The sequence below is a fragment of the Salvia splendens genome, chromosome 19 (genome assembly GCF_004379255.2).
Source record: "Salvia splendens isolate huo1 chromosome 19, SspV2, whole genome shotgun sequence".
In the NCBI taxonomy this organism is placed as follows: Eukaryota; Viridiplantae; Streptophyta; class Magnoliopsida; order Lamiales; family Lamiaceae; genus Salvia; species Salvia splendens.
The window spans coordinates 14038232-14047572 of NC_056050.1; the positions used below are offsets into that span (position 1 = coordinate 14038232).

Genomic DNA, 9341 nt, shown 5'->3' on the forward strand with positions numbered 1-9341 from the left:
GGTTACACTGGAAACTCAGGCTGATCAACTCGACTTAGATTCTACTTGAGTGAGATGAATCGAAGATCTAAAAAGTGTGTTTTCAAAACCTTAACCCACAATATTATTAACTAGTACATGAAAGTAATGATCGATCTCACGGAGATGATGCGTTTGACATTTGTTGTTGGACACGGCTTGGAAATGGCTGCGGCCACGCTTCTAGGGGGTGGGTTGAGTTAAACTACTTGACTTCAGAAACTAAACTAACTAATCTGATCAACTCATGAAAGCTTAACTAATCTACTTGATCAACTTAACTAAACTTTCCATAAATGAACAAACAGAATAAACGAGGGACTGTCAGCCACCTTAAAAGTGTACGATAAAGTAAAAACTTTTGAACAACTTCATCTTCTTACCAAATCAACATGAAAAACAGAGCAAAAAGCAGATCTGAAAAACTACGAAAGACGAAACATCAAAACAAAGTGTAACCTTGAATCTACTCTTAAAATCTAACCTACGACTACATAAACTAGAAACTAACCCATACTCATCCAAAAATAAAACATCAGCTACTAGATCTAAACATAAACGTGAGTTGAAAACTCAGATCTGACCAAACCAACATGAAACAAGACACTTGTGCATCATAAAACGGAAATCAAAACAGATCAGAAGTAACATGCATGAAACAGAACACATCAACTGGAAACGAAACCATAACTCTAAATTTACCGAATCAAAACATCAAAGAGTCTACAACATCAAAAGTAAACATGAAAATAAACAACAAAAGCTGGAATTTTTTTTTTTTTTTTAAACAAAAGCTGGAAATTGTCTCATCACTATTTCTCGAAACGGAATAACAGAACCGAAAGCGATTAAAGCTAAAACCAACACCAAACGACAACTAAACTAAACTAAACTAAACTAAACTAAACCAGAACATGACCAAGTGTGTGTGACGGAAATCAGGAAGATGAAGTGTTTGGAGCTCCCAATTCCAGCTCTAGAAGATAGCTGAAAACTAATGAGTGTCGCCTTGGAAGCTGCTTCCTTCCTCCTTCTCTATCTCCATTTATAGGAAGGCGTGAGGTCTTGATCCTTAAGGCATTTGTTTTCTGAAAAGTCTTCTTTACCCCTTGCCCTTGAGGACCATTCTTATGCGACACATCAGTCTTCTCATTGGGTGCTCCCGCTGCCTGCCATTTGCTCCAACTTGATCTATTTGCGCAGCATTTTGGCTCCTTCTCCTGATCCGTTTGTCAGCCCAGTTGATCAACTCATTTTCTGAATATGGCAGATTTTTACACACACCTAGCTCAAAATTGGACATTAGTTTACAGAATTTGATGTATTTTTATGCTAGAACACATGCGTGAAACGAGCCTCATCATTCTTCCCTATGGAATAGTAGTAGCTAAACTTAAAGATAAAAGCTATGTTTGCTTTGGTCAAGGGAGCTGCAGTACAAGATCTTCTACCCTTTTCTCTTCTCTTCTCCATCATTCTCGAATTTTGTGCCCCACGAAGCTCCAAGAAGGCAGCCTGTACCTGCAAGATTTAACACCAAAAAGGGGTTAGAGGATTCTCACATTAAAAAAAAACTAAGAAATGGAAGTTCCACAAAATAGCAATGAGAGCAATGCAACATGTCATCATTCTGCCAAGACCAAGGAATGGATAACAGAGTCTAGACTGAGATATTCCAAATTTCCCAATAAGGGAGTAGAGACAAATAGTGAATAGAACATGAGCTCATAGTATGCCCAAAAGGGGAGAGCTCCTGCAGGAACACATGCATATATACAGCCATGAAATCAGACAAGCCTGGCTGGAGGACAGCCATAGGAGCAGCCCCATAAGTTACACGAAAAAGTCATAGATGACCTACTTACAAAGCTTGAAAGGGGACTAAGATACAGCCCCAAAATCTATATAAGCTGCCTTCACCCCCTCCTCTCTCCCCACCACTTTGACACCATAAGCTTCATACAAGACCAAAGAGTGCAGCAAGGGGGAATGGAGAGGAGCAAGGAGTGGCAGACAAGGAACCAAGAGGAATCGACAGGACAAGGTAATCCCACAACCCCCTTGATGCATCATGATAGGCAATCACATCGGTAGCATGAGAATAAGAGAGTTATAGATGAAACCTCAATACAGTAGCTAGAGCACAAGACATGATGAATCAATAGCTAGTGTTGCAAGAGAAACAATCAAACCAGGGGAAGGACTCATTCCAGTAAGCTCTCAAATACTTAGAACATAAGAATAAAATCCTTCAAGAAGATGAGATGAAATCCCCAACATAGCTACTGCACCAAGGAAATTTTGAAACTCCGGAACATCAAATGAAGTAAAGGGGATGGGAAGGGTGACTTAGCTGGAGAATGAGGGGCTGTCCGGCGCAGCGGAGGGGGGCGGTCAGCGGCTTTACTCGCCGAGGCTGACGGCGTGAGCGCGGCGGCGACCCTGGAGCTTCCCCGTGCAGCGCCGAGAACGCCTAGCTCACGGAAAAAAAGGCGATGCCTTTTGTTCTTTCCCCGAATCGACAGCTCCGCCGAGTGATGAACCTGACGGAGAGCTCACCGGAGTGAGAAATCTCGCCGGAGAAAAGAGCTGCAGAGGGGGACGGCGACGGCGGGCGAATTGGTGACGCCGCTGATTCACCTCCAAATTAAGACTCCCAAATGTTGAAACGAAGGTGAAAAATGTTGAGAGGAAGAAGAATGAGAGAGAGACGCCGGTGGTGATGATCGGTGGAGGGCGAGCCGCCGACGGCGTTTTCTCCGAAGAGTTAGCGCAGCTCCTAAATTCCTAAACTAGGGATTTCAAGTAAGTATGGGAATGTGATTTGGGGAAGGTGAGTACCGATAGTGATGAAGGATTGGGCTGGTGCCCATGTGATTTAATTTGTTTGGGCCTCTTAATTAAAGTATGGGCTGTTTTTAATAAAGAATTTGGGTCAAGTACTATCTTTTTTAAGATATGGGCTAAGGAATATGTTGGAGAAATAGTCCAATGGAAATCAAGCAAAGAATGGGCTGCCTAAATTAAATAGTTTGGGCCGAGATGATTTGGTTGGGCTTAGGATTTAAATTATGTTGAGTTGAAATTAATTTAAGGAATCAAGCTTAATAAAATAATTCCCGAATAAGTCATTGAGTTTTCGAAGATGGAAAATGATGAGGTTGGGGACGCGAAGGGTAGACCGGCGTCGCCTCACGACGCTATGGGCGGCCTTAAGAAAATTCAAGAAAGGAATTAAAAGGGATTTTCCAAGAATCCATATTTTATTAAATAAATGCCTAAATAATTGTTTTCAAGAAATAGAATTTCTCCGCACTTAGTAAAGTGAATAATTAAGTTCAGAGGTAGGATTAAGGAAAAATCCTATAAGACGAGACTGAGATATAGGTGCTATCCAATAGGATGCATGCATTCTTTCTAAAGAGAAATAATTCAAGTATTAATTAGCGTGCTACGCTATTTATTTTCAAATGATAAATTGCTCGAGGGCAGAGTGATACCAACACGAGTAATTGAATTGAGGAATAAGCATATCAGGTGGGTTTTCTTTTAATATCCAGCACATTAGTGTGGATATAAATCAAATACTTGTGAAATTATGAAATATCATATTTTCTCAAAATGGAGCTGTGATTATTTTCAAGTCGTTGTCATGTCATAAAATGTTTGTTTTCGAGGCCTATCTGTTGGACTGTATGTTTGTTGGTTTTGGCCACGCTAAAACGTTATGATTTGGAATAGAGCGCGCGAGGGCTGTGAGCCATCCAAGAGGGTTGGCCGGCTATGGTGTCCGCGGAAGGTGGCCACCTTCCCGGCACGATGGAATGATGAATGATGAATGAGGAACATAATGATGAATGAGCAATGGAATGATGAATGAGGAATGATGAATGAAAAGATGAACGATAAATGATGAATGATGAATTATGAATTATGAATGACGAAAGAACTTAGTCTGCAGACGAACTTTTAGCTCACAAAAGAATTTAGTAAGCTCGGGTCTTTTAAGAAAAATCCTCGTGTGTTACTGTGATGGATGACAACTGTATATAATGTATGTTTTACTTTTCGGTCCACTGAGTACTCTTGTACTCAGCCCTGCATGTATTTATAAATGTGCAGGTTGAATGTCAAGAGGACGGAGTGATGATCGGAGTTGATGTTTATTTAATAACCATGTGGATCTTCCAACGATTCGTGTCCTCTTACACGAAGTCGTTTAGTAAGGACTTATTCCGAGGTACTTTTGCTTAGTGAGAATTGTAGAATCTCACTATCGATCATTGATTGATTTGACGAGATGTTTATTCTATCTCAAGACCGTCTAATTGAATATTTGGCTTCTATTTTTAAGATCGATCGACTTGGCCTTTGTGTAAATTCTCAAGTTCTATACCTTTTCTTTCCCCTTTCTTTAATCCCTCTTATTAGTCACGGTTTACCCGCTTTCGCTATCCTTAGCAAAATGCGGTCGTGACATGCCTGCTCCAAAAAAAAATGTGCATTCCATTTTTAGGTGAAAATATAACTGATGATTAAATGATTGTTTGGCTATTTGTTGGATTCTCTACAATTTTGGATAGTGTAGTTTTAGTTTTAGATATAAGTTATGTATCTATCTTTATTTTAGTGTTTGAGTTTCTTGCAAAATGAGTAATTGTATTTTGTTTATACATGAATCAATGCGTTATATTGTTAATTTACCTTTTAAGTTGATAACTAGTACAATTAAATAATAGATATTAGATTTTCTAATCAATGGTCAAGATTATTCAGTCCTGAGTATCAATACCATGAAAAAAAATGTCATTAGGGTATTAATGTCATTATAACTATCTTTTGAAAAATATCTCAAAACTTTAAATGCATACTATCTCAATTTAAATTATTTTTCTTCATAACATATATCAAATTAAAGATAATATTATAAGGATTCAATGAGATCCTACATGCATATGTTTCGATGTCAAAATTAAATAAATTTTTGTAAAAATTCATAAATTTTCTAAAGTAGCTTTATATCAATACACCTTACATAATATGTCAATACAATGCTAGTACAATGTCAATATGAAATTGTGTTGACATTGTCATATCTTCGTGTTGATATTTTTAATACACTAGTGCTTGTTTGGTAGCCTTAATAAGACCAAGACATATGAGTTATATGGATTATTTGGTTGTTTGGTAGATAAAATAAGGTCATGTTAGGCCATCAAAGCCCATCTCGGCTCGCTGAGGCCCGGAGTGAATTAGTTCAAAAGAGCAAATTATTTAATAGCCCAAAAGAGTGAGATAACATATCTTTATCTTAAAGCCCATCTTAATTAATTATCCTGTGCTAATTTAACATGTCTATGAAACATGCATTATATTGACATTATATTCTTAAACCCTAAATTTAATAGTTGTTATTATATTTTTAATATTAAAAAATAAAAAATAAAATTATACATGATAATTTATAAATTATTAAATAATTAAAATTATATGGTATTAGATTAGTTGTAGTTTAGCAATTAAACGAGTTATAATTAGTTATAACTCTCAAATATGTATTTACAAGTTTGGCACTGTTCACTTGGCAAATGAATCCCAATTCCCGCCGCTGCAAAGATTATACTTCAACTTTTCTTATCAATTCATTCAGTCTTTTGCCATTTAATGATATAAACTCTAGTAATAGCAGTAGTATATAAATACCTGTGATTATATATACTCCCCCTCGTCACATTTTTTAAAAACAAAAACGATACTTATTTTATTTTATTTTATTAGTATTCATGTCATTTAAAATGACAAATTGTTCGTGTCTTGTGATTTCATAAAGACAAACACGAACACATGTTAAGAAACTTCAGACCCAAACACGAATTCGACCTGCTACCCTCAAACCTGAACACGACACAAACCCGGTACGAACCCATTAAGGGCACGAACCATCTTGGGTCAACATGACACGATAAGTAATTTAAGTATTAACAATTCAAAGTTCAGAAATCAAAGTTCACATTTCACTAACATTGTGTATCCTAACTCAAATTTTAAAATAATAAAATTAATAATATTATAATATTACTCCCTCTATCCCATTACAAATGAAAAAAAAAATTGTACATGTTTTGGGAAAATGATGAAAACATACTTAATGTGAAAAAATAGTAGAGTAAGAGAGATAACAATGTAGAGGAAACATTTCCAAAACACGTGCAATAAAGAAATGTGTCATTTTTAATAGGATAGATGGAGTATTTCGTAACGGGTAACCCGAACACGACATGAAATTCTCGTGTTCTTAACGGGTCGACCCAATAAGGATACGAACCCAATAAGATTCGACCCGAACCCATTAATTTCGTGCGGAGTCGTGTCGGGTTATCGTATCGTGCCAAAAATTAACGACCTTAATTTCAAATCCTTCAATTTACTTGAATACGCAAACAAGTGTTACATCAACAACAAACTATAGACAATACGACACAACATTCACTAATTTCTCAATATTTTGCTTAATTTCCGATAAATTCAAGGCTAAACAATCAAAATCGGAACTGACCACTGAGGTTGACGAGCTGACGGCATCGTCTTCGTCAATGGGCTCACACCACTTGAAGAAACAACATTCATTTATCTCACATACAAAGTAAAGCTCCCCCCTTGTCGATTTTGCTTGGTTGGTGACAATATGGAGCAACACCACCTTCTTGCATTTGTAGAAAATGTAGATATATTGGAGGTCTCGAGGCGGCGCCGCCGGAATCCCTGATGTACCTCGACTCAGCCACATCCGACGGGTCCGACAGATTTTGTGGCAGATAAGGAGAAATTAGGGTTCTTGTTATTGGATGTGAGGAAGAAAGAGAAGAAAGAGAGGGATAAATAAAGATGAAGAAGTACATCGGGATTTTATAGTTACAAATTTCTGGTTTTTTATTTTGCATTTTACTAATATCTCATAAATTAAAAAAAATTAAAAAAAATAGCTACAGTAATCAAAATCGGCTAATTCGGTCAAAAATTTGCTAATCCACGGTTGATCGTCAGAAATTGATAGAACCGTAAAAAGGGACCGGATCAACAACGATTTTATTTGTTATGAAGCTGATTTTCAAAAAGTGAACGTTTTGGACCAACTTAGTATTTTGTCCACATGTTTAGGATCAATTTTGGCATTTACTCTTTTTATTATTAAAATTAAGATAATGTAGTTATGAATACTAAGTTATACATAAGTTAAAATTGTCACATATATTTTAATTTTAATTTAGGAAAGTTTTTTTCAAAGGTTGAAGTTCACTAAGTTATAGTAAGTACTACATAAGTTTTAAATTGTCCCATCTATTTTAATTTTTAATTTTGGAAAAAAAATTAAAATGTTAGAGTTCATGTATTTGTATTAAAAAAAACTAGGAAATAATAAAGTTCATATATTTGTAGACAAATTACTCTTATTTTGTATTTAAAATAAAATAGTGGTAAAATGTCATATGCTGACTCTCTAGTGAATTCTAAGGCCATTTGCAATGGGGAGAAGCGGGGTGCTACGCCGCCAACGACGTCTTGGTGGGTGGCGCGCTCCATTTGCAGCAAGGGGAGCGGTGGGAAAGAGGGGGTGGGGATGGTGACAGGGTAGGGTGGCGCGAGCACTGCTCGCCACCCGTTACGAGCGCATGCGGTGCCGCTAAGGCGGAGGTGTGAAATTTATTTATTTATTATTTCAAATTCAAAATTTTATGAATAAAACTCTATTTCACTTTCATTTCTATATACTATCTCCAAATGATCTCTCTAAAATAAATGGATGTGATGCTAAACGGCGATAAATTCTTAAAATCTCTTATTCAAATGTACATGGAGCTCGCGCCACTAATGCAAAGGGAAATAGAAGATGTACAATTGTTCAACGAAGGTCGGTCGCTACTCCACATATTTCGTGAACCAGGTTGTACATTCTCTGAGACCGTGAGAACGCCGCTCTCCGTCTATTCCAAGATTATTTTGCTTCGTTGGCCCGTTGGAGTGACCAAATGTTCAGTTGATGGTTCTGAATGCACCGTCCGTTATTTCTGCATATCGCATATGCACTGGTTGCTCGTGACATGTATTTTAGCAATGCCTTATGGAGTTGGACAAGAGGGCATATCAAAGGTGCAGAAATGCACAATAACGACTAGGAAGCTCACATATGACCATATGTTTGACGAATATCTCCATGTTGGTGAATTAAAAGGGCGAGAATGCATGGCTAAATTCTGTCATGGGTCATCGAGGCTTTTCAAGACACTTATATGAGAAGATCAACCATGCGAGACTCCCAGAGGTTGGAATTGCAGATGTGATCTATCTATGTTCGTTAAAACGGTCATGTGCCCAACAATTTGAAGAGGAGGTTGTTCGCTCAAAAGCAGAAGAGTAGAATATGACTTAGAGCATTTCAGCAGAGGTGCTACATAGAGAGATTAAGAGAAAATTCCAATGAGAAGAGTACTTAATTAGGCATTACACCACCTTAAAATTTAAAGAGGTATTTTTAAAGTCGCATGTACCTTTTTTCTATTATAAATAAATGGATCCCACCATTCACCTAAATCATTACCCTCATATTTTTTTTTATAAAACCAATATATAAAAAATAGAGTCCATATTCCATTAACTCATTTTTCCAATTTTCTTTACAAAGTCAAATACTCCATCCGTCCCAATTTAAGAGTAAGATTTAGTTATGACACGTGTTTTAAGAAATTGTTGGAGTGTGTAATAATTGAAATGAGGTAGTGGTTGTTGGAGTGTGTAATAATTGAAGTGAGGTAGTGGAAAGTGAGACCCTTTTAACTTTTTGTATGTTTAGAATTTCGTTTTGTTTTATTTTTATGAAAGTAATGACATTTGAGTGTAAATTTGATGAAGAATGAGGTTAAATTTTATGTCCAAATAAGGTAATTCTAAATGGACTCTTAAACTTGGACGGACTAATATGGTAAAACTGGACTCTAAAACTGGGACGGAGTGAGTAATTTCTTAAAACTCGTGTCAAGTTAAAATGAGACAAAAAATGACGGATGGAGAAAATATTAATTTTTTAATAAAATGTGAATGAAATAAAGTAAGTGAAACGTTACACATATTATAATTTTTGAAATATTCTAATTTGGACTTCTAATATGAGCAAACGAAAATGGAAAATTTTGAAATATTCTAATTTGGACTTCTAATATGAGCAAACGAAAATGGAAAATCAGGACTATTAAAGTGGGACCGAAAAGGTACAATTTTTTAAAAGCTATATTTAATTTTTATTGAAAAGATCACAATTAGCTCTTGGA

At 36.4% G+C, this 9341-nt stretch overlaps 1 long non-coding RNA gene across 1 annotated transcript; it reads right to left on the reverse strand.

Moving 5' to 3' along the window:
* Positions 1-768: 768 nt before the first annotated feature.
* Positions 769-2842, reverse strand: LOC121779737. Its single transcript, XR_006045926.1, has 2 exons — positions 1470-2842; positions 769-1302 (listed from the first exon to the last, which is right to left on the reverse strand). It is a non-coding gene; the product is annotated as an uncharacterized LOC121779737 (long non-coding RNA).
* Positions 2843-9341: the final 6499 nt, after the last annotated feature.